The sequence below is a fragment of the Pygocentrus nattereri genome, chromosome 4, assembly GCF_015220715.1.
Source record: "Pygocentrus nattereri isolate fPygNat1 chromosome 4, fPygNat1.pri, whole genome shotgun sequence".
Taxonomy (NCBI): domain Eukaryota; kingdom Metazoa; phylum Chordata; class Actinopteri; order Characiformes; family Serrasalmidae; genus Pygocentrus; species Pygocentrus nattereri.
In genome coordinates this window covers 48,577,456-48,603,049 of record NC_051214.1, presented here as the reverse complement: position 1 = coordinate 48,603,049, position 25,594 = coordinate 48,577,456, and the positions used below count along the sequence as shown (strand labels likewise).

Sequence of the window (25,594 nt, the reverse complement as noted above, 5' to 3'; positions counted from 1 at the left end):
ACATTTATTATGGATTAACTACAAGATTGTACAAGTAAGTAAAGAAGTAAAATTATTGGGCTGGCTTGGATGCACAGATCTACCCAATGATGTTCAAGGCACAACACTGCGAGGGCCATTCCAAAAGCCTCAACTTACATTAGTTCATGGTTGATTTTAAGGTATGTTTTGGATCATTGTCGCTTGTTGTCACACTTCCAGAATTTGCTGATATTTTGTAGAATCCATTCTACCTCAACATTGTTTCGTGTGCCACTGGCTGTCACACCACCCCAAAGCAAAATAGATACACCAGCCAAGCTACACAGTTGACCAGGTGCTCTTTTGATCAAATGCTGCTTCTTTTATCTCCAAACATACCAGTGATTGTAGGCAAAGCTCCAGTTTAACGTCAAGTCCACAGCATCTGTTTCCAAAATGTTGGTTCTCATTTTAATGCTGTCTTGAAAATTTAAGACACTGACTTGGTTGTGCAAGACCTTCCTATAGGACTCTTCTGCCTTACATATGATCAATTCTGAGCGTTTTCTTGGGTTTCCAGATCTTGCTTTGACTTCAGTTCCCCTTAACTGCAACAAGCTGGAAACAATGTGATGTCTTTTATAGCCTTCCTCTGTTTTGTAAGCATCAATTAGCATAATTCTCAAACTTTCAGCTAGCCGCTTAGTGGAGCTCACAGTTGTTGAGTGTTAGCAATTGTTTGAAGAGTCAGAGAATTTATGAAAATTCCTGATAATTCTTATAATAACAAGTAAATACACGAACACACCACATAGACCTGTATCTTATCCTACCTCTAATTAATGCGCAATATCTGCTGCTGATGGATACAATAGATGCTGATAGATGCTGATTAGTACAAGTGCAACACATACACAAGTTCTGTGAAATATCTGCAATTATTACTGTGCAATATCTACAATTTCTGTGCAATATCCAGTCATTAGCTGCTCAGAAATGTGCGATATCCATACAACTGCATGTGTAAACTGTAAATTTGTATAGTTTCTTAATTCTATTTTTATTTTTTATATTTTTTCTGCTAACAGATGCCTTGTTTATTTATTTATTTCTATAGTTTATCTTATATTTAGTATTTTGTATGATGCAAATCTTTGTCTGCTTACTGTGTGTTCTGCTGTAACAATGTAAATTTCCCCCAGTGGGACAATAAAAGTCTATCCTATCCTATCCTATCCTATCATATCCTATCCTATCCTTTCCTATCTTATCCTTTCCTATCTTATCCTATCCTATCCTATCCTATCCTATCCTATCCTATCCTATCCTATCTTATCCTATCCTATCCTATCCTATCCTATCCTATCCTATCCTATCCTTTCCTATCTTATCCTATCCTATCCTATCCCATCCCATCCTATCCTATCCTATCCTATCTTATCCTATCCTATCCTATCCTATCCTATCCTATCCTATCCTATTCTATCCTATCCTATCTTATCCTATCCTATCCTATCTTATCCTATCCTATCCTATCCTATCCTATCCTATCTTATCCTATCCTATACTATCCTATCCTATCCTATCCTATCCTATCCTATCCTATCCTATCCTATCCTATCCTTTCCTATCCTATCCTATCCTATCCTATCCTATCCTATCCTATCCTATCCCAAATACTTACTGGCCTGCTACAGAGTCAATTAAGGCCTAATGAGTTCTGAGGCAATGCTTACCTAATTTTTTTCTATATTTTAAATATATTAAAATGTGTGCATTTAAATTTGGGAAAAAAAAAATTAAATAGTTTAAATGTGTTTACATCTTTTCACAAAACATGGAATTTTGCAGTATTTAATTACACAGAAGCCTCCATGACTCAATCTATTTTTTTCAGTAATGTCCACACTTTGCCTTTATCATAGCTTCTGAGAACACCAGCAGCTTCTTTGTTTGATTTGAGGCTTCTTGATCAGCTACACGTCCTTTCAGACCCACAGCGCTGAGTGGTCTCCTCACAGTGGAAGGATGGACAGAAACACCTGTGGATGTTTTCAGATCTGAAGCAGCTTCATTGTCTCCTCTCTCTCAGAGATGAAAGCTTTAAGTGCTGTTCATCTGATGGAGACAGTTTTGATGTCCACCAGCTCTTCCAGGTGGTTGTTAGAAGTCCCATTTTCTTTGTGGAAACTCACGTTTTTACTTATTCTCCTTTGGGTTTCTCCTTCATTGCGCAAATGGATTATCTTATATCTAATCTCCTCAGACAGATCTCCTGGAAAAGGAATCTTGTACTTAACAGCTGTTTTGACTGAAACAAAGTTGTGGCTTCTGACGTCTGCACAGCACTGTGGTTTATCACCCAGCACTAGAGACGGAAGCATATTTTTCTATTTGGTTTAATTAGCTAGCATCCCACTACATCTGCAGGTGATGGAGTCTGCTGGTCTGGCACACAGCACTGCCAAAGCAAAGAGAAAAATAAACACGCTTTCTTTTTATAGAAGCAACACGAAGTGCTGTATGAATCTCAGATTAGCTGAACTCCCCAGCGTCTCCACCAGCTGAGTGTTTAGAGGCTGTCAAAGTCCTGCTTTAATTGGACAAACGCTCAAACACACACCCTCGTGCAAAGCCGAGGCCTCATTGTGTCTTTGATCCATAAAACATGAATAGTTCAGTGCTGGCTCCTTTCATTAACTTCATAAACATGCCAGCACATCAATTAAACATTCATTCAGGAAATGCAGGCAAAAATCAACAACACCGAAAATGCACCGGACAACAAAATGTTTTGCTTCGGATGAATATTCCAAACTCATGAATGGAGCTTTTTAGCCCTGGCAAGATCGACTGTTCAGATGACTAAAGCTATTTTTTATATTTCATAGTTTTTATTTGTTTATCTAAAATGCGATGGAAAATATAATAAAGAACATAAACATAACCACCACCCAGCTGGTGCTTACTGCAGCAATAACTGCTATATATTTTTCAGATCTATGTAAGATTTGTTTCCACCAATGGAAATCGATGCATTTCAACTCAATTCAATTCAACTTTATTGTCATGATACAATACAGGGTAGTGCAGTATAATGAAACACTGTGGGGTGACTTTTCCAGTGCAGTAATAAAAGATGCATAGTAAACAGGGCAGAGACTAAAGACTAAAAGACAGATAAAGTGTGTGTGGTCAGTAGGTTCAGGTGTCGAACGCAGACAAGACGTGCGTAGGCAGGTGTTATAGGTGTACTGGACGTATAGACGGTTAGACAGTCAGATATTCAGTGTATCAGGTATATAGACAGAAAGGTGCTGGTGAACTGCAGTCCAGTACAATAAATGCAGAATTACTAGTGGTGTAAACAATGATGGTAAAAACACACTTACGTCCAAGAAATATAGTTTTAAACAATCCTCATGCCTGCCTAAGATGTTTCCACAGTGCTGTGTATGTAATATAAATAAAGGCGCATAGATTTTACCGTTGCATCTTAGCACCCTCAATAAAAAACTAATGGATTCATGAGCTGCTCGAGATTCACACCCTTACTGTTACTGCAACACATGCAACACACTTCAGAACAGCTGCACTGAGGATATAATCTCTAAACATATGTGTGGTTATGCACACACTGTAAAGATTTAGGGTCAAGAAACATTTACAGGAAACGTCTTAACAGTTCTGCTGTAATCGTTAGTGAACTGTATAAAAGATGTACTTCTCTGGACACTGATGGTGAGGAGCCAGTAGGCAGCTCTATATGAGGAGGCAAAAGGCATCCAGGTGTACAGCAGCAACTTCATATACTGACTTAATGATTCACTCAATATGGTCTAAAAGTGGGGAATATAAACTCAATAAAATCAGCAGTGAGATCCTCCAGAACACAGACCCTGCCAGCTAATTTACGACTACTGTGCTCTGAATATTTCCCCTTATGAAAACTTTTATGAGGCCATAAAGAGATTTACAGTTGGCTGAGGCAGCAAAAAAAACAGAGAGGGAGAGAGAAAACAAACACAGTCTCTCTCTCTCTCTCGCTTTCTCTCTCTCTCTCTCTCTCTCTCTCTCTCTCTCTCTCTCTCTCTCTCTCTCTCTCTCTCTCTCTCGCTTTCTCTCTCTCTCTCTCTCTCTCTCTCTCTCTCTCTCTCTCTCTCTCTCTCTCTCTCGCTTTCTCTCTCTCTCTCTCTCTCTCTCTCTCTCTCTCTCTCTCTCTCTTTCTCTCTCTCTCTCTCTCTCTCTCTCTCTCTCTCTCTTTCTCTCTTTCTCTCTCTCTCTCTCTCTCTCTCTCTTTTCAAAAAAACAAAAGTCATTGATGGCGAGGAGCCTGAATTTGCTAGCCTGAATCTGGGGCGGCTCTCAGGCTGAGTAGGAGTGCATATACCGCGCACACATTGCTGAACAACACAGATGTTTACATATTCCTGCTCTAAAGGGGGCAGTTGTGGGCTGGAGGTTAGGGATCCAGCTTCGTGACCGGAAGGTCGCCGGTTCGATCCCCAGAGCCGACATCACATGACTGAGGTGTCCTTGAGCAAGACACCTAACCCCCAACTGCTCCCTGGGTGCTGTGGATAGGGCTGCCCACTGCTCCGGGCAAGTGTGCTCACTGCCCCCTAGTGTGTGTGTGCTCACTAGTGTGTATGTGGTGTTTCACTTCACGGATGGGTTAAATGCAGAGGTCAAATTTCCCCATTGTGGGACTAATAAGGGTCTCTTAAAGTTCACATTACAGAGGTGTGGCATGAATCTGATTGTTTTTGCCCAAATATTGCATATGATTTTTTCAGAGCTCTATTGAAAATAAATATATAATAGAATTCTCCATAGTAGTGCAGAAAAGAGTGAACAGGGACTATTCACTGTTCACTGTGACAGTGCCGTGCTCTGTGTAGGCTCCAATGTAGTAAACAGTGATTAGGGAGCATTTCTGTGCCCCATAATAGTGTTCTGTGTAGATCCGTCAATGTAAGGAAAACTGACGGACTATTTCTGTTCACTACGCGGTGTTTCCATTTAGGGAAGAGTTGGGCTCAGCTGTAGGGAATTGCGACCAGGTGGCTATTTCTGTTCCCTATAAAAGTGTTCTATGTAGTCCCTCCAACATTGGAAATAGTAATTAGGCAACAATTGCTGTTCACTACAATAGAATTCCATGTAGGGCTTAAAAACAGGGAAAAGTGATTAGGGGGCCATTCCTGTTCCCTTTAATAGAGTTCCATCTTAGTAAATAGTAATTGGAGGCATTTCTATAATAATTCCCTATAACCGTGTTGTATGTTGTTCCTACAATGTAGGGAATAGTGAATACAGACTGTTTCTGTTCACTGTAATATGTAATAGTATAATCACTATAATAGTGTTCTAGATAGTGATCCCGTTTAAGGAGCAGTGCCATGTCTGTTCTTTATAGCAGAGTCCTATGTAGGGCTCAACTGTTGGGAATAATGATTAGGAGACGTTTCTGTTCTATATAATGCTCTACGTAGGGAATGGTGATAAGAAGCAATCATTACTGTAATAATATTTTATGCCTCAATCAGTCACTTATACATCAGTGTCAACTGTCAATGAAGAAAGCTTGCAGGAAATCTAACTGTAATAAGGTTTATAATCTGAAATTGGCCAGCAGATTCTAACACAGTTGGTGCAAGGTGACTGTGTCTCTGCACTTTCACACAGCTGCATCGATAAACCGGGATAAATGAGGGAAATAGATACATTATAAATAAATAACCAAGCCAGCATGCAGATGCATGATCTGCTCAGAGCAAAGCAGCTTATAGGATTTAGTATCGATTGAACATGTCACGAAAATAAATGAATAAACAGTGCACAATAAAACTGGACAGCCGTGGAAACCCATCACACTAATCCTCCTGCTACAGGACGTGAGCTAGAGGAGAGGTCAGAGCACCAGGAGCTGCAGCAGATGTGTACAGTAGCACACAGCAAAGCAGCATCCTGAATCCGACCCTCTTAATGTATGTTAAACAGACAGACAGATAGAAACCTTATTCATCCACACAGGAACGGCAGTGTTACAGTAACATCCATAAATAACTGTCACATTAACTCGTGTAAAACCATAGATGTGTATTAGTAAGGATTTATAGGATTTATAGAATACACTAAATGCTCACAGGAGACTTAAACGACAAAATGAGTTTTTTTTTTTTTTTAAATGTGAACTTGAATGCAAGTTTATATCTCTCGACTGTCTTGGGAATGCCTCAGTATCACTCCGGAAGAGCTGGAGGAGGTGGCGGGGGAGAGGGAGGCCTGGGCCTCTTTGCTTAGGCTGCTGCCCCCATGACCTGGACCCGGAATAAGCAGTTGAGGATGGATGGATGGATGGAACTTGAATGCAATTTGAATTTACAGTTAGTCATTAATGAGATTTTTTGTGCATGTGAATATTATGCAAAATTGTAACATTATATAATAGTCCAGATGAGTAAATGGCAGCGCTCTAGTATAAATACGAGTTAATTTGGGTTGAAATGATCTGTTTATATAACTTATACCACTTATCTTCTCCACAGGTCTCTGGTTTTGCCTGCAGTGTGCCTAAACTGAACCAGTAATCACATCTACTACCACAGAACATGTAAGGGTCAATCATGCATCATAAAACAACTTACAGGCCGATCGCGTTGAACAGAAAAATACAAGGGCCAATCTTGCCTTACAGAAAAAAAGGACAATCACATTTCACGGGGGAACATAATAGCCAGTCATATTTCACATTTAAAAAAAAATAAATAAAATAAATAAATAAAAACCGCAAGGGCTGATAGCTTTTCACATAACCTAAGGGGCCCGCTGCATCACTTGCTTTACAGAAAAAATTAAGGGTCAAACAGGCATCTCAGAAAACAATTAAGGGCCAATAATACTTTAGAGGATTATGTAAGGGTCCATTATGATTTACAAGAAAACCTAAGAGCAAATCATGTTTCACAAAAAAAAAAAATTAAGAGCCAATCACATTTTACATAACCTAAGGGCCCTCTGGCTGGCTCTACAGAACAAATTAAGGGCCAACCAGGAGAACCTAAAGGCCAAAAATACTTTACTGGGGACAGTTCAGGGCAAATTCCGGTTAATATAAAAGCTTAAGTGCAAATCATGTTCCAGAACATATTAAGGGCCAATCATGTTCCACAGGAAAAATCAAGGAATGGCGACTCATTCTTCAACTGCAGTGTGGAGTCTGACAGTATCAGGTGCCCACGGCTTGCCTGTCTTCTGGAGCAGTCTGACCACCATGGAGCTTCCTGCTCTACAGCGCTGTGCAAACCTCACCTGCGTGAACTGAACCTCCCGACGACGACGCTACACAGACTAGAACGATTTGATCAGAGACACCGCTTCACCATAACAAAACATAAACAAAACAAACGTATTTTAAACCAATGCTAAAACCTTATTATCTGCTCGTTTTGCTCTTGTGGTATTGTTTGCTATCTGGTGTGGAGGAGACTTTTTCCTTGCCATTGTCACCATTGGTGACTGTATATTATTTAACATTGCTGGTGAGTTGACTTTACTGTCTAGGTCCACCTAATTGAGCTTTAAATGATATGTTCAGTGATCATACAGGTGGAAAGTAAAACAAAAACCTGAATAAATGACTGGAGAACATGAGTGAAGATGCTTCAGGCAGGTCTACTGCACGATACAATTAAGCAATTAACAGCCCATTACGCTCTGCGGTTGGTATAGAAACGCTGAGCATGGCTAGCTGACCTCAATTTTGAATCACAATGGCGAGAGGAAAAGATCTAAGTGAATTTGCAAGAGCGTTCGTCATTGGAGCATAGATGGCAGAAGCTTCGGTACCTTTAGAAACAGTGACTAAAATGAGCCCTGCATTCGGATCTATTGGAAGGACATTAGTAAACAGAAGAAAGCCCCCCTTCAGTGAGCGTGATGCATGTGCATTAGTGCAAGGAACTGCACCCCAGGTGACTGTGAATGCCAAACAACCACATATAGAGTGATATTATAGAAAGCCTGCAGTGCAAATTGCCTCATTACAAAGACAGATTGGCATCTAAAGGGTCAGCAGAGACGTGGAAGAAAGTAATGTGGTCAGGACAGTCATCCTTCATCATGTTCTCCGCACAGGCCTGGCTGCTTGACCTCTACATTAAAGTCAACGTTATTGCCCATGTAGGGAATTCAGTTGGTCACTAGTGAAGAAACATATACACATATACGCTCATCAGTCCTAAAAAGAAATACCACTACACAAAGTGACCCCCACACCCAATGTAAACAAAAAGCTACCACAAAAAATGACCACAATGTGGCCTGACAACTAAAACTCCACCCACGTTGTCATTTTGAGTGTTTGTTTCATTTTAGACATTGTTTTGCTTGTTTTAAGCAATTATTAAGTGAATTAATCAACATTTGCAGATAGTTTTTAACTTGTGGCTTCTTGATAAGCCAGCTAAGTTGGTCGGTCAGCATGAAAGCAAACTTTAGTGAACATAAGAGAGGTCCCCCACCTTACAAAATCCAACTGAACCCCTTTGTGTTTGAGAAAATGGGGCAGTTTATATAAATAAACAGGTTCTGTTTATAAAAAGTTATAAAATAAAAAGTTTTAGATTTTATTTGTAGCAGAGACGTGTATGTTGCTGGTAAAGCTGTGCAAATGTCATGTTTGATTATAAAGAGCAAAACCAATACTGTTTAACTGCATTTCGTGCAGCACACCGTGTCAAATATTGAATAAAATCACTCGATTTAGTTTTTGATAGTATTTTTAAATATGACACTACTTTGTCTGTTCTAACCTAAAAGACCACAAGACAAATATATATTGTGATATGTTAGTAATAGTAAACAATTCTTAAAGTATTGTGATAGCACATTTCTAGTTGCTTGTTTAAAAGATACTAATTTTACTAAATGTTTTTTAAGTTATTAAACAAAGATAACTGAAGTTGATTACCAGGCTGATAGGTGTTTACTGCTTGAGCTTCTGTCTATAACCGGGTTCCTGCATATCAGTGAAAGGAAATCGCTACTGCGGTATTTAATGTATAAGCAGATAAAAAAAGAGGAGCGGAGAATAGAAGGATGCGAACGGATGGATGAATAAGACCAGTTGCAGGGATCATTTCCTCGAGGTGACACCACCCACCAACCAGATGGATGCTCATGTTCTCACATGAATCAGTGAATCAGGCCTGAAGACGGCTCTTCGTCACTAGTTAATCCTTTACGTTAAATGAATATTAAAAAAAAACCTGCAGGCAGGATTTTGGCCTCGTCTTATCCTTTAATCTCTTTCTCTCTCTCTCTCTCTCTCTCTCTCTCTCTCTCTCTCTCTCTCTCTCTCTCTCTCTCTCTCTCTTTTCTCACTCTTGCATCACATTATCAGCCCTAAAACGACACCTCGACTCAAAACGACCTCTTGTCTGGAGACGGCAAATACTCACCTCCCCTACCCCTCCATCAGCTTTCTTCTCTCCTCCCGTTGGCTACCCGCTGCACATCAGGGCACAAACAGTACATTAGTCCTGTTTAACCCTCCTAGGTGTTTACGCCTCAAAACGCCTCTTCTTGCGTGCTGCTTTATGATGTTTCAGTCATAGCTCAGCGAAACACGAGGAGAAATTGTGCGGAAAGTGTTGGTTCTTTATTATGATGTGAATTTGACGGAAAGTCTTCTTGACTACTATTAAATGTACAGTCTTGATTTCCACAGTGCGAACGCACGTTTTCTTCCCAATGCACCAATGTTCTTCCCAGATGCCCAACGAGAGCAACAGCACCTACATGTTCCAAACAATGAGTGGCTTGTATATATCATATTTACAGTCAGTGAGTGGATGCAACCCCCATTCCAACGTTTTTGGATTGTGCTGTTGGCATCACATTCAAAGTGGCATTTATTTTTCAAAAAACAATAACATTTCTCAGTTTCGACATTTAATAAGTTGTCTTTGTACTATTACTAATGAAATATAAGGCTTAAATGATTTGCATATCATGCATTTTTTTTTTTCTTTTTTCTTGTGTCCCAACGCTTTTGGAAATGTGGTTGTACATCATGTATCTCAGATATACAGTCAATGAGTACACATACCATACATATAATATATATAGTCAATGAGTGTATATATAGTATATATATAGTATGCATAGTCTGTGATTATATTTCATATGTCATATGCGGTCAATGAGTGTACATAGCATATTATATATTGTCAATGAGTGTATATATCATATACACAGTCGGTGGTTCGGCTCCTCCGTGACTGTATCTCTCGCTTTCATTTATACAGCTTATGGGTTCTTGTTACAGTGGAGGATCCTTGAAGGGAACTGGAGCTCCACTAAGCCGCTGCTGTTGTTAGTTTGCTGCTTGTTGATTTAGCTATAGGTCTGCTGACGGCCCTGAAGGTTTCATTTTAAAAGCCATTTAAAGGCTGTATTTGAATGAGAGCTCTACAATCATGGATACTATCGCTGGAGCTGAGCTTCATCCTGCACAACTACGGATAGACTGAAGGGTCAAAATAAGAAAATGCATTAACTTTTTAATAATTGTGTCAGTTAAGCTGAATTTAGAGTAAAGTGGCAATATTAACTACAAATTTCAAAGGGTTTCACGTTCACCGGTGAAAGGGCCACTTCATAGGCTATAAGCGAAGCCTTGGGACACAATTATGAGTTACTATTTACAGCAGTGTTTCTGAACGGTGTGCCTGAGAAATAGCAGGACCTTTCTAGCAGATATCTCACCCTTAATGACTCCGTGCACAGCAGCAAACACAGAGGATCCTGATGAAAGAGTTGAGCATCCTTCAGAACTAAAGAACTCTTCGCCAAAACGGAGATATTTAGAGGTACAAAGAGCTTGAACATAACCCCTTTGGCAATGTTTACACCAAGTATTCACCGCTCTCATGAACTTTTCTATACATTGTTCTACTTGCAGGCTTTTTTTTTTCCAAAGAAAAATCCCAAAAACTTTTGTCATGACTTCTTAAAGACTTTTTCAAAAAACATTTTAAAGCATTACTATTTTTACAACAAGTTTATGGTTGAACTCCTTACTTTTGTACTAAACTGCCTTTAACACTTGGGCAGAGCATAGAGGATAGCAGCGATGGAAGAATGTAGAAATTTGAAAAAATAAAAATGTGACAACAAGCATGTTACTAAGAAACTGAACACGAGGTCATTACCAGTCACACTTACTATGCCAAAATGGACACCTATTTACAATTACGCACTTTGGCCTTTGTTCTCTTAGTGCCTGAACTGTAAAATGTAAATGTAAAAGTGATTTTGAGGGCACCACTAGTCCAGTCGTGAAATTTCCTCACTACTAAATATTCCACACTCAACTGTCAGTGGGATTATAACAAAGTGGGAACGACAGCAGCTCAGCCACAAACTAGTCGGCCACGTAAAATGACAGAGCGGGGTCAGCGGATGCTGAGGGGCATAGTGCGCAGAGGTCACCGACTTTCTGCAGAGTCAATCACTACAGACCTCCAAACTTCATGTGGCCTTCAGATCAGCTCAAGAACAGCGTAGAGAGCTTCATGGAATGGGTTTCCATGGCCGGGCAGCTGCATCCAAGCCTTACATCACCAAGCGCAATGCAAAGCGTGGAGTGCAGTGGTGTAAAGCGCCGCCACTGGACTCTTGAGCAGTGGAGACGTGTTCTCTGGAGTGACCAATCACGCTTCTCTGTCTGGGAATCCGATGGACGAGTCTGGGTTTGGTGGTTGCCAGGAGACGGTACTTGTCTGACTGCATTGTGCTGAGTGTAAAGTTTGGTGGAGGGGGGATCATGGTGTGGGTTTGTTTTCAGGTGTTGGGCTCGGCCCCTTAGTTCCAGTGAAAGGAACTCTTAAAGCTTCAGCACCAAGAGATTTTGGACAATTTCATGCTCCCAACTTTGTGGGAACAGTTTGGGGACGGCCCCTTCCTGTTCCAACATGACTGCTCACCAGTGCACAAAGCAGGTCCATAAAGACACGGATGAGCCAGTTTGGTGTGGAAGAACTTGACTGGCCTGCACAGAGTCCTGACCTCAACCCGATAGAACACCTTTGGGATGAATTAGAGCAGAGACTGTGAGCCAGGCCTTCTCGTCCAACATCAGTGTCTGACCTCACAAATGCACTTCTGGAGGAATGGTCAAAAATTCCCATAAACACACTCCTAAATGTTGTGGAAAGCCTTCCCAAAAAACGTTGAAGCTACAAAGAGTTCTCTTTGAAATACTACACCCTATCAATTAAGAATAGGATGTCACTGGAGTTGCTGAGTGAAGGCAGACAAGTGAATACTTTTGGAAATAGGTCATCTTTCTTTTTTTCTTTTTTTCTGCATTTTGGATGCTTGTTAATGCGATGTTTTGAAGGAAAACTCTTTTGGAAGCATAATCTTTGTTTGAGCTTCCTTCACAGATAACAAAGCAATTATTTGAAAACACTGAAAATGTGTTCATAGTGTTGTTTTGTGGTGTTGAGCTCTGTATGTCTGACACGGTGGATGACCATAGAGTTTTTGTGCGATCAGGGATGTAGGGTTTGCATACCTTAATATAGCTTTACCATCAGTCAACAGACATGAATCACATCCTCAGGCACCCTCTACAACTTTGTGCTCCATATATTGTGAAATACACATGCTTTATAATCTTTATTATCAATATTTATGCTATATTATTATCACCTAATCCTAGGCTGACTTGTTAAATAAGCATTTCAATGTGTCTTTTGAGCTGTTTATTATATGGACAGCTAGATTTTCAAAGTGCTGCTGATCTGGACATTTTTTTAAAGGGAAAAGTTGAACTTTTATCGCATGTAGCTTAAATACCATAAGCGTGACATACGCATTGTCAAGTCATTGTCAAGGAGAACCGACGCTCCACCTGACCCAACTGTACTGTTTGAAAAAGAAATCAAAATGAATCATGAACCAATTATTGTGAATCACACTGTGAGTCGAATGTAGTGTTACACCCCTTTCATATACAAAAAAATATCCTGTAGAATTCATGTATCAAAAAATCCTCCTGTCTCTGGGGCTTCTCCCAGTCTCTGTCGAATCCACACACTACAACTCCCATGATTCTCTGGACTCACATGCCAAAGACTCCATCAATCATGGACCACTACCCAGATCCAAGGCACCTGACTACTAAACTGTTGCCGCCTGTATCTCCTTTACTCCTGTGTACACACACCGGTCTAACTAAGAGTTTCTTTCACCCACACGTCTATTTGACCGTCTCTTATTGTTTAGCGCTCAGGTTTCTATTTTTGGTTATCGCTGTCGTGAATCGGTTAGACACTTTTTTTTTCTTTTTTTTACCCCTCTCGTTGTTTTTGACCTTTTACATCCTTTTAACCCATTTTACTATGATCCATAACATAGTGAAAATCTTAAAATTCACTTTCCCACTCAAGCCCCCATAGCAGCCCTATACTTCCATAATGAGCATCTTGACTGTTTCCAAAGAACCAGTGTAAAGGGGACCTGAGCTAACTCGTGCATTTCATCCCACACCGCACAGCAATTGTCACAGAGTGGTGCTTTAAAAAGCCACTACATTATAACAAGTGCACAGCACTCGCTCTAATTCTTAAGCTCTACATTTCAAAAGAGCTCCATATGTAATGGCAGATGGCTGGATCTGTTTGTCAGCAGTGATATGCCCACATGCGTGCACATGCCGGCTTTCTGGACACTTCCCAGCCTCTCTGCATTCCACAGGCGGCTGATGAACAGGTAGTGATCCTACTCCACGGCGGGGTAGATAGGTCAGAAGTGCGTTGAGCCAACCAGGATGCTGTGAGCAAATAGCAAAGGGCAGGACTCTCTGTGCTGAAAACAGAGACTATGGGGAGACTATCTGAACCCCCACCCCCCCGTTATGAATGGTATCTTGGTCTCATAATCAGAGGGCAGATACTAACAGAAGGGCCTAAAGCACTCGAGTACAATTAATTTAAAGTAAGAAAGTGGGAAGGGGAAAAAATTAAAAAATTAAAAAATAACCCCGACGTGTCATCTAAAAAGGCAATCCTTAGCTTTTGAGCCCTGCAGATTGCTCTGGGTTTGGGTTGCCAGCACAAGGCATTAATAATTCAAAAACACTCAAGTGTTTCTTGGCAGCTTTTTTCCTCAAGCTTATTCCTTAAATCACTCTCAGTCTGGATGGGAGCGAAGCGCTTCAGGTCTTAGCTCTAAATCAGCAGACTAGTAATACCTGACAATACCCGTTATAGTCCCCAGCTATGCTACTTTATAGGACACAAAGATGTAGCTACTCGCAAAAATGGCAGCTCTAATGACGGCAGAGACAGATGAGCTGCTTAATAGAGAACATTTCCGGCTATCCGCAGGGTTAATTTCCCCAGACGGGCTGCTGTGGTATCTGTGACTCACTACGGGCCTCTTTCTAGCTTTTTTAAAAATCATTTTCCCCCCAAATGGCTCAGGAGGAGGGGCTGGACAAGGTTAAAAGCAGATAAAGCATGGTTCTGCAGCCGCTCCCTCAGGGCCACGCAGCCCAAGGCATGGATTCATATTTAGAGGAGTCAAGCTTTCCTTCTGGCCTCAGGGTGAGGTGTGCTTGAGCATATAGTAATGCCGTTTGGGTTGTAAACAGCACCATGTCATGATTTTCTCCAGGGCTCTTCACAAGGATGCTCCAGCTGCTGGGTGTTTAGCTCTGCACAGCTAAATGTGGGAAACAACTTACCCAGAGCTAGAGTACACACGCATGGCAGCATGCAGCATCTGCCATCAGCTGCTTGTTATTCAATGCAGATGGCAATTAGACCCATCTTGGCTTCACTCTCAAATAAATCTCTGTGCCTCAGAGAGAGACAGCACTTATACGAAGCCAGAGGGGGATCGTCAACATAGACGCGGGGAAAATCGCATCCAGAGGTGGGACGTGTGACAATATGTTATTGTTATTGTAGCAGTTTATATCACATTATTCAACAGTTATTTCCAAGGGCGTAATCTGATTGGTTGAGAAGTGTTCTAGCCATGTTATTATTCGTGATAGAAGCACAGTTTTTTTCAATCGGATCATTCTGATAAGCGCTGGTTGTTGAGTAATGACTGCTTTGCAGCTAATTACTAGAACGATTCTACTTTAGCACATACAAAAACAAAATGACAATGGATGTTTGGCTTTCTCTCTTCCCTCTGCACTACAAATTATTGCTTGTCTGTGGGCGATATGTCAGCATTGTGCTTTTCGGCAACAATAAACAATTCATGGACTGTGACAAGATATTTCATGTCTAAGTGTCCGTGTAAAATCATTATTTCATATCTTATATGTAATGTTGGCTGACTGATTCACTGTTTCATAAAATTTGCATAGCTATTGCATAGCTGTTTCAATATATATATATATATATATGTATATATATATATATATATATATATATATATATATATATATATATATATATATATATATATATATATATATATACATACATGCATACAAAACCATCTTGTTCATGCAGGTATCTGAGAAAGGCAAGTATAGCTTGGGATAAAATAAATAAATAAATCATTTTTAAAGAGGGTTTGGCACAGATGTTTATTTTTAATTGGTTCCTGAAACCAATATATAAACCACACACACACATATATATATATATATATATATATATATATATATATATATATATATATATATTTGTTATAATTTGTTATTTGTTATAATTGTTGTTTAAGATGTGAAAAGGACCACACAAACGCAAATATTTTCTCCATTAAAAAATACGATAAGCAGGGTATTATTTTAGTTTAATGCTGTTTCGGTGTATTATGGTCCATTTTCTTATAACAGGCAAAAAAGTCACTAGTACTGTGCTGAGGTCTCAGATAAACCTCCCTTTCCACCCTACATGGTGCAGCAGTTAAACTCTGGCTCCTCAGATGTCAGAAGGTAGAGATGGTAGAGATTGATTATTTATACCAGCCGGGGTTTCAAACAGGTAAGATGAATGGGCCCATACATTTGCATCATGTAGAAGTCCACCCTGTCCAGTTCCCTAGGTCAGAGGTCACTGTCTCATCATGCCTGGCCAGGGGATTGTAAAGTAGTTGGCATTCTTTCCTTTTGTAGATCAGGTAAGAACTTCTTGTTTCAGTGTAGGTAAGCATGGTGGTTTTGTTTTGTTGTCTTCTTTGGTGCCGTCCACAGCTTGACTCTTCCAGTGTGGTGCTAGTTATCATAGCATAGATTTTAATAAAGTAGCTCCAAAGTCTGTATTGGCCTTTTTTATTTTAAATCCATCATCACCAGTTCAGTCTTTTAAATGCACGTTACTGATCCCACAGCACCCTAGCAAAAAGGTGGGGTCATCACAAACAATTTTACATTTCACAGAATATTAATAACAGTGGATACTTTGCCAGTAAGCCTCTCTCATGGCGGTCATGCTTGCTTTCAGAATCCTTTATATTTAAAAATGCAAACATAATGCACAGTTCACCCGCCTGTTTACAGTACCTGCAGGAACAGTATGAGCAATAAGATGATTTTAGATGTACATACGGTGCCTCCAAGTAATATTCAACCCCCTGCAGATTGTGCAGGTTTACACATTTGGAGTTTACTTGGCATTGGGAAAATTTGGACAGTAGATGGGCCTGGACATGTGAAATGCACTGCAGCAAAAAAAGAATGTTATTCCTCTGTTTATTAATTTTTTTTTAAATTTGCAAAGTTTACCAGAGGGTCAATTATTATTCAACCCCTCAAACCACCAGAATGCTGTTTGGTTCCCTGAAGTATTAAGAAGTAACTGAGGTATTAAGAACAATGAGCTTCACATGCTTGGATTAATTATCCATTTTCTTCCCACCTTTTCTGACTATAAAAGCCCCTCCGCAATCAAGTGAACAGCAATCATATATGGTCAGCATGGGAAAGACTAAGGAGCATTCCAAGGCCATCAGAGACAAAATCGTGGAGGGTCACAACAAAACCCTTTCCAAGAAGTTGGGCCTACCTGTCTCCACTGTTGGCAGTATCATCCAGAAGTAGAAGGCTTACGGAACTACTGTTAACCTTCCAGGCCTGGAGAGCCTCCCGTGCTGAGGCCAGGCTTGTCCAAATGGGCAAGGCTGACCGAAGGACAACAAGGAGGGAGCTCTGGGAAGATCTTGTGGCGGTGGGGTCATTGTTGTCAATAAATACCATAAATAACGTGCTCTGCCGTTCCAGGCGAGCCCGTAAGGTACCTTTACTTTCAAAGCATCATGTCAAGGCCCGTCTAAAGATCATGAGGGGATCGCCCTTCATATGACCCCAAGAATACCATCCCTACAGTCAAGCATGGTGGTGGGAGCATCGTGCTGTGGGGCTGCATCTCAGCCAAGGGGCCTGACCATCTGGTCTGCATCCAAGGGAAGATGGATAGCACAGCCTGCCTGGAGATTTTGGCCAAAAACCTCTGCTCTTCCATCAAGGATCTTAAGATGGGTCATCATTTCATCTTCCAACAGGACAACGACCCCAACGCCCCCCGGACGACCCTCTTGGCAAATGGTCAAGAAAACCAAGGCCTGGTTTAAGAGGGAAAAGATCAAGGTGTTGCAGAGGCCTAGTCAGTCTCCTGACCTTAACCCAATTGAAAACTTGTAGAAGGAGCTCAAGAAAAGATGCCCAAAGAACCTGGACAACTTGGAGAAGATCTGCATGGAGGAGTGGGCCAAGATTATTCCAGACACTTTTAAAATATGATTAATAGCTGTAATTTTAAACAAGGGTTATTCCACCAAATATTAAACCTAGGGGCTGCATAATAATTGATCCTACTTTTTATGTTTAAAATGCATTATAATGCAACTGAGCAACTTATATTTTATGTTTGTAATATTTAGGCATCTGTTAATAAATGCTACTCTTGTTCAAAGTTTGAAGGCTCTAACTTATTTGCAACTTGTTGAACTTGCAAAATCTGCAGGGGGTTGAATATGACTTGGAGGCACTGTATTTTCAAACAGCTCCGCAATAAGTTTGTGAAATAACGAATCAGATTACAGCCTACATTATGCATTAGACATAAAATAAATCTTTTATATGGATACTTACATATGAAATATCTTGTCACAGTCCATAAATTGTTTATTGCTGCCAAAAAACACAACGTTGACATATCGCCCGCAGACAAGCATTGATTGTAGAGTGCAGAGAGAAGAGAGAAGGAGTGAAAGACACTTTCCGGAACCTGTCGATGCTGACCCTGAGTGACTGGCCAGGTGCAGCGTATCATGATGGCCATATGCGTATGTAGAAAAGCCTCTGATAACATTTACAAATCACTGCATTCATGACGATCTGATGTTACTTAAATATATTAAACCAACAACGAAATGACAGATGCTGTTAATAGTTGACGTGTCTTGAAATTTACCTTGTGTCTTGTCAATTTATCAGCCTTACAAAACCTTGTCATGACCCCATGAAGGCGCTGTGAGAGCCTGATCTGTGCCATGAGTATATTCGCTATTATATGTCAGCTGCTACTTGTTTATGGGTCATCTGGCTTCCATACTGCCTGGTCTTTACTTTCTTGTCAACAAATGTGTTAAGCCACCCCTAAGAAGTGAGTCCTGCTTCTTTTTGAGTGTAAACACGGCATCACGCTTGAAAGGGCCTCATCTCGAGACTCCTCTTGTAGATGATTAATAAACCCTTAACAGATTATCAGTAACATATCAACAAAATATCAAAGAAGCAGCATTAGTGAAGCATCTAAAAACACTGAAGTAAATATCTTGTACATACACAGTTGATGCATTACTTATCCTAGTCCTAACCCTAACCTCAACCCAAAGCCTAACCCTAACCCCAGCATGTTTTTGAGTCTGTTGAGTGTTTGTTTTATCTAAAAAGGACCATTCAAAATAAAGTGTCACCAGTTTTTTTTTTTTTTTTTACATATGCAAACAACTATAATGCCACACTGCACTTCTCTGGTCATCCAAGCTCGGCTTTGATGGGTTTTGAAAAGCTTCAGGATATTTAGTACAGCTCCAACCACGAAATCGCAGAATGAAGAGTCTGTTTTGTTTACTGCAGCAACAGCAGAAACGGACCACAAAATCTGAGGATTTTAATTTGTAGGAAAAGAATAACACTTTTAAGGCAGGAGCGGTGGCTGTGCTCTGAGGTCCTGCTAGATGACCAAGCTCTACACCCTGTCAGAAGAGTGTAGCAGCCACCCTACGAAGAAAGGTCACTTCTGCCACTCGCATCTGATTTCTCATTCTCATTACCCAAAGCTCATGACCATAGATGAGGGTTGGGATGTAGACTGACTGGTAAGACAGGTCCTCCCTCCCTACCTGTAGTGGGCACCTTTTCTGGGCTAGGACCATAGACTAAGACAGTAATTTGCTTCTTTAAGTTTAAAAGCTGCAGTATTTTTTTCCAGTGTAGATTCTCTACTTCACTGCCAGAGGTTGCGGATCTTGAACCTTGACTAAGTCATCTTTATTTTTTATTACTGTTTTCCAGCTTCTTTGTAAACATTTAACAAAATATTGCAGTACATTTATGTACTTAAACTACCGTAATGTATTTTTTGCCACATTGTCCACACTCACTCTCGTTTCTCTTTATTTTTCCACTGTCGTTTCGGAAGCAAAAAAGCAGGTCATCGGGTATTACGGACACGTCTGGCCGGAAAAGGCAATCAAGCACAGGCGGACTTTCGGTGCACTGATTAAAACAAAGATGAGGCCATGTCTTTGATCGACCCCTGCAACCTCCAGATCCACTAATGGAATTCTGCCCACAGCTGGACAGGTGTCCTTCCTTAATGAGTCCGATAGCGAGAGGAAAAACATTTGGCCAGCGCTGCCGTTCTCCAACCTGACAAGGCTTAGGATGGGATCAGACTGCGCAGGTCAACATCATCAGTCAGAAATCCTGAGCTGGAGCTACCACACACCTGGGAACTCCGCAAAATACCCGGCAGGAGTCAAAAGGGTCAGTTTAACTCCGACACTGAACGATGTTCCCTGAAGTTTGGCGGCTCATGCATATTCAGTGCAGTTCCTCTACACAGCGAGTTCATCACCGCTGGATCCCTGCCAACAGAATGACAGAGCACTGATCTGATTTTCTAAATGACAAGGGCTTAATCCTTTCCACTGCAATCATATTTCCACATCTTACTAGAACACAGGGAAAAAAGCATAATAAGGCTGGGTGATTCCCGTCGGGTCTTATACGGAGGACATGTCCGAATTCTAAATTCTGAATAAGAGCACAAGAATCAGGGTGAATGATTTACAGCATCATTCCCGAGGAGAGGACAGTGTATCTGGTCTGTAAACGACTGACCTCTTTCCTTCAGCTGCTGGCTGCCGTGTTTTTCTTCTTTTTGCGGAATCTCAGGCACGCTGCATTCAGTCACACTTTCGCCTGAGGAAGAGAGAACACAACCCATCAAAAAAAAAATATATGGCATTTCAGCAAAACAAACCATTTGGACAATCTGTCAGCTGAGGGTCTGAAAGCCGGCAGCGTCTATTTTGAGGTGATACGATCTTATAGAAATAGAGCACCAACAAACTGGAATCAGCTCAGCAACCAGGGGACTTGCCAAGTATATATTTACTGTAAATTAAGGAAAGGGGCAAAAAAAAGAGGTTCAGTCGTAAAACGTTTGAACATCTGTGGTCAAATTACATGTTGTGTTGGCCTAATAAGTGAAAGTAAATTAACACTATTCCTCTACAGAAAACCCTTAAATATGGAATTTTCTGCTGATTTTAGTGCACAATTTCTATTTATTTGCTCAGGTTAACATACTTGAAAAATACCAAATGAAATGTAACATGTACCAGTTGCACATGTGCATTATAACGTGCAGAAGTGTGTTCTCTGTACAGGATGTGTTCATTTATCTACACACAAAATCAACAATGTCATTTGTCCAGAGGTACCCAAACTTTTGCATATGCAACGATGTATAAAGCATAGTGACATATAAGAATATGATCCTAACACAAAGCTGAAAAATATGGTAGATTTGCATTTTGTGTGAAAACCTAAAAAACACACAAATATAAGTTCACTATACTGCCAAAAGTATCGCTCGACTGGCTTCACACACATATGGACTTGAGTGAGGGGGTTTAATATGATGTCGGCCCACCCTTTGCAGCTATAACAGCTTCAACTCTTCTGGGAAGGCTTCCGCAAGGGTGTTTATGGGAATTTTTGATCATTCTTCCAGAAGAACATTTCTGAGGACAGACACTGATGTTGGACGAGAAGGCCTGGCTCACAGTCTCCGCTCTAATTCATCCCAAAGGTGTTCTAACGGGTTGAGGTCAGGACTCTGTGCAGGCCAGTCGAGTTCTTCCACACCAAACTGGCTCATCCATGTCTTTATGGACCTGCTTTGTCATGTTGGAACAGGAAGGGGCCGTCACCAAACTGTTCACACAAAGTTGGGAGCATGAAATTGTCCAAAAATCTCTTGGCGCTGAAGCTTTAAGAGTTCCTTTCACTGGAACTAAGGGGCCGAGCCCAACTCCTGAAAAACAGCCCCACACCATGATCCCCCCTCCACCAAACTTTACACTGGGCGCAATGCAGTCAGACAAGTACCGTCTCCTGGCAACCACCAAACCCAGACTCGTCCATCGGATTGCCAGATGGAGAAGCGTGATTGGTCACTCCAGAGAACACGTCTCCACTGCTCTAGAGTCCAGTGGCGGCGCTTTACACCACTGCATTCCACGCTTTGCATTGCGCTTGGTGATGTAAGGCTTGGATGCAGCTGCTCGGCCATGGAAACCCATTCCATGAAGCTCTCTACGCTGTTCTTGAGCTGATCTGAAGGCCACATGAAGTTTGGAGGTCTGTAGTGATTGACTCTGCAGAAAGTTGGTGACCTCTGCGCACTATGCCCCTCAGCATCCGCTGACCGCTCTGTCATTTTACAGTCTACCAGTCTGGTCGGAACAGGAAGGGGCTGAGTTGTTGTCATTCTCACTTTGTTATAATCCCACTGACAGTGGACTGTGGAATATTTAGTAGTGAGGAAATTTCACGACTGGACTTGCTGCACAGGTGGCGTCCGATCACGGCACCACGCTGGAATTCACTGAGCTCCTGAGAGCGACCCATTCTTTCACTAATGTCTGTAGAAGCAGTCTGCAGGCCTAGGGGCTCGGCTTTATACACCTGTGGCCATGGAAGTGACTGGAACACCTGAATTCAGTTATTTGGATGGGTGAGTGAATACTTTTGGCAATATAGCGTATATACACAAAAATATACTTCACACTGTATGGCACAAATATATCTTAGGAATCGCAGTGCATCCAACAATAAAGGCAGAACGGGGCTTCTTTTATACAGTGATAGGAAACAGTAGCTCAGAGCAGGGGCGCTGGCTGGGCAAGATCCAGGCTCTGCCTATTTCACTGTAGAAATGTTCCAAGATTTATAAAACCTTTTTTATTTAGTGTGAGGATCTACACATCAACACATCTTGCAGGAATTGAGAAGTGATCACTGATGTGTCTTGTAAACAAAAATCCATAAATAATGAGGAAAGATGAGTCTAAATACGGCTTGTCATAGTAAATAGAGATGTTTCCACCATGATCCCATTACTAAATACCTCTCTCGAGACAGTTTATATATCATCCCTGTCCAAAGAAAACCAGGCCTCGCTACAAAACATTAGGGGTCTGCTACCCAACACAAGGCTGATGAAACACTGAGTTTTAGCTGATTCTTCAGGCACAACATTGGACTCGACCTGGGTTTGTTTTCCTGTGAGTGCCTTTTGTTTCATAGCAGTAGATTTGCTCTTTTTACAGAAATTCCATTTGCTTGTGAGTTTTCTCTCTTGCAGTCTTTCTTGCTCTCTCTTGCCCAAGCTCTCTCCCTCTTACACATGCACGGTGCTGCCTCTATTTCCTTCTCTAGTAACATTAGAGTCTATAGCTGCATTTGTAATAGCACCAGAGTTTGAGGCGTGGGTGAATGTACCCCTGGATGAAATCATCAACGACAAGATGGATGTGCACACGAGCTGGGGTGAAACATGACAGTTCAGGGCTGGTTAAAAATATTTCGGCTGAAGGCCTGGAGGCCCATTATACGTTACATTCCATACACTGCTGTATTTTACAAATGGAAAAATACAGAGTTGTTTAAACAAAGTAAAGCAGAATAGAAATGAAACATGATTAAACAAGATTGAAACAACAGATTTAAACTTAAAATTAGAAATGATATTAAGATAATTAAACATCAATTTAAATACCTAATTTCTGACGAAAGGCGGGAAATTTTGTTTCATTTTGTTGTTATTTTAAAAGTTAAATGAGTCGGGATTCATACATGAATCTATCTGTGCTGCCTTTAGTGTTGGATGCGACGTCACCCCGGAAATGCTTATTTATAGTGGGTGGTATGGCCATATCATTAATATTCTGGACTGTTTTGGCATACGTCACAGTCTATGCATATTTTTAACAGTGGCTTATTAAAATGTGATGTCATGAAGCTGAAACTATTGTGCAAAACACTAAAAACAAAAATAATAACACAGCTGAGCTTATGTCAATATTCCTTTCAGACAAAAAAGCTTGAGTCATGTCTGAATTTGTACAAAGCGTTTTATGCGCGCTGCCTTGACAACACAGGGGGGTTCATGCTGATCATGTTCTTGCATTGAGAAATCATGTAATTAACACAGAAAAGCAGAAAAAGCTCTGTCTCAGCACGGAAAGGTTAAAAGGGAAACAATCCCAAGGCCTGTGCTTTATTAGCCTGCCTGTGACTCTATATTGTAATTACTACTTGCTGTACTGGGTCGGCGTTGTATATCATTAAAAGGCAGCTGATTTCGCAATTCCAGGGCAGATGCTGATGAGTTAAGATGTATAAACACTAACGCTGGACGCATCCGATATGTTAGATAAGAAACATTTTTGCATAGGTGCATAATTGAGTGGTGTGTAACAGACACACCACCTCCTTCTGTTTCTACAGCGCTGTGAGCAGACATTTCATAAGTCATTCAGACATCCTGACAGGACAGCGAAAGGCTGTAAACGTCCTTGTTAAACAGAAACAGGCTGACCTCCCAAAACCAAAGACCTTCTCTTTTAAGACTACTGGAGGAAATAGCCAAGCAAGGCAAGTCTCGGTTGAGCTCTCAAGGGTAACTTCATCCACCATTCTGACTAAACACAGCTCTGAGCAAGCTGCAGCATAAACTACAGCATCAGTCATCATTACAACAAGACGTTCATAAATACGGAACTGGTCTAGAAGGCATGGGAGCGGAAGATCAGCAGGACCAGGAGGCGGGACACTTCGTTTTCACTTCAGCGCTCTGGTTTCCAGACAGCGGGCATCTACGTCTGGCAATTAGCCACTACAAAAGCCAATAAAGGAAATGCAATATATATCCATTACCCCGTCCACGTGTGGCTGCAGGCCTCACGGGGTTTTGCCTCAGCACAATTCATTACCCAGATACACAATCCCTCCCCTGGGCCCCAGCCAACACTATTACAGTGCATGTCTGCCATCTCATTTCCTCTTCACTGATATCACAATCTGTGGGACTCAATGAGGCTCCCTCCCTCACACTGAAGGCCTTTACAGATAAGGTCCTGTTCCACCACGCCCGCATGGCTGCACACCACTGTAGAGCTCCCAGAGGAAGACCTCATATCTTCAATTTTTTTCAGGAGGAGGAACAAATATTCTTAACTTTTAATGCAAGTTAACAAGATTTTATAGACCATTTCTATTGATTCAGTCCAGTGACGTTTTCACCAGGCTGTGTTGACTTGTGAACTAGACAGATTTGTGCACTTTTGAGGAGAAGTGTGAATTCATTATGAGACGCCTTCATACAGAAATGTTCGTAGATCAACGGTTGGTTCCTTCTCCCTCAGTAAAGCAGGAGTTATTGCCCCACTTGGGAAAGGCTTGCTAACGTCAGCTCTGTGAAATTAGCAGCATTTCAGTAGCTGAAAACATAGATAAGCTCCTTAAAACAAAGCCTAAACATTATAAACTAAATTATAAACAATATAGCTGCGACTGATATCAAGGGTTTCTCAGGTATAGACGTTTATTTTGCAGTTTTTATGTTATGTTCATCCAAAAATGGACGGAACAGAGAGGGAAGAGCGGAGAAGTTGTTTATGTTAGTTCAAGAACCTCTGACTGTATGTATGGACTCAAAGCCATATGATTTAGTATTTCAATATCTAAAAAAAAGGTTTACCCCTGTAAAAGCTTCCTTCTTTAAGCATTTCTTGTTTATATCTGAAAGTTTTCTTATGCGTCTTTGTCCTGCTGGTAGATCTAACCATGATCCAGACTGACCACCTAGCATTTAATGGTAAAATATGTGCAGGGCCTTTGGGGGGAGGAAAAAATTAAAAATAGAAACAGCTGAAAAATATCTTAGACCACCACCATACTTCACCATGGAGATGAAGGGAACAAAGAAAAGTGTATCTTTTACCAGGCAGCGCCATCAAAGGTCCAAGTTTCTGGACCTTCTTAACCCATCAATCTGAACAGAATTGGGTAGAG

At 41.0% G+C, this 25,594-nt stretch overlaps 1 protein-coding gene across 1 annotated transcript in view; it reads right to left on the bottom strand.

Annotated features, from left to right (window-relative positions):
- The window catches only part of lrfn2b (leucine rich repeat and fibronectin type III domain containing 2b), a 246,055-nt gene that overhangs the window by 123,542 nt on the left and 96,919 nt on the right, over positions 1–25,594 (bottom strand). Inside the window, exon 2 of the mRNA XM_017724849.2 lies at positions 20,351–20,431. The gene's annotated coding sequence lies outside the window, so the exon portion shown is untranslated. The remainder of the gene's footprint in view (positions 1–20,350; positions 20,432–25,594) is intronic.